This window comes from Capricornis sumatraensis, chromosome 1, assembly GCF_032405125.1.
Source record: "Capricornis sumatraensis isolate serow.1 chromosome 1, serow.2, whole genome shotgun sequence".
Taxonomy (NCBI): domain Eukaryota; kingdom Metazoa; phylum Chordata; class Mammalia; order Artiodactyla; family Bovidae; genus Capricornis; species Capricornis sumatraensis.
In genome coordinates, this window is record NC_091069.1 from 203216322 (window position 1) to 203216743 (window position 422).

The following is a 422-nucleotide window of genomic DNA, read 5'->3' on the forward strand; positions in this document are numbered from 1 at the left end:
GCCCCCCAGACTCCTCTGTTCATGGGATTTTCCAGGCAAGAATACTGGAGTGGGTTTCGTCCTTTTCCAGGGGATCTTCTCGACCCAAGGATCAAATTCATGTCTTATGTCTCCTGCATTGACAGACAGGTTCTTTACCACTAACGCCACCTGGAAAGCCCAGAGGACAGTGGAGAGGGCTAGATAAGGGGCCCCTAGGTTGTCCTCCCTGGGGAGAAGACACACATGCCTGAAGGATATAAGGTGCCCACCTGAGCAAGGGGAAAGAGGAGAGGAGATATTGGGACAGCATGTGTTAGACCCTTAGGTAGAAACAAGTGTGGTAGGAAAAAGATTGATTAGAGGGACTTCCCTGGTGGTCCAGTGTCTAAGATTCTGCACTCCCAATGCAGGGGACCCAGGTTCAATCCCTGGTCAGGGAG

General features: G+C 51.7%; 1 non-coding gene across 1 annotated transcript; it reads left to right on the top strand.

Moving 5' to 3' along the window:
• The first annotated feature begins 349 nt into the window (after positions 1-349).
• On the top strand, positions 350-422 carry TRNAG-CCC (transfer RNA glycine (anticodon CCC)). The gene has a single exon. It is a non-coding gene; the product is annotated as a tRNA-Gly (tRNA).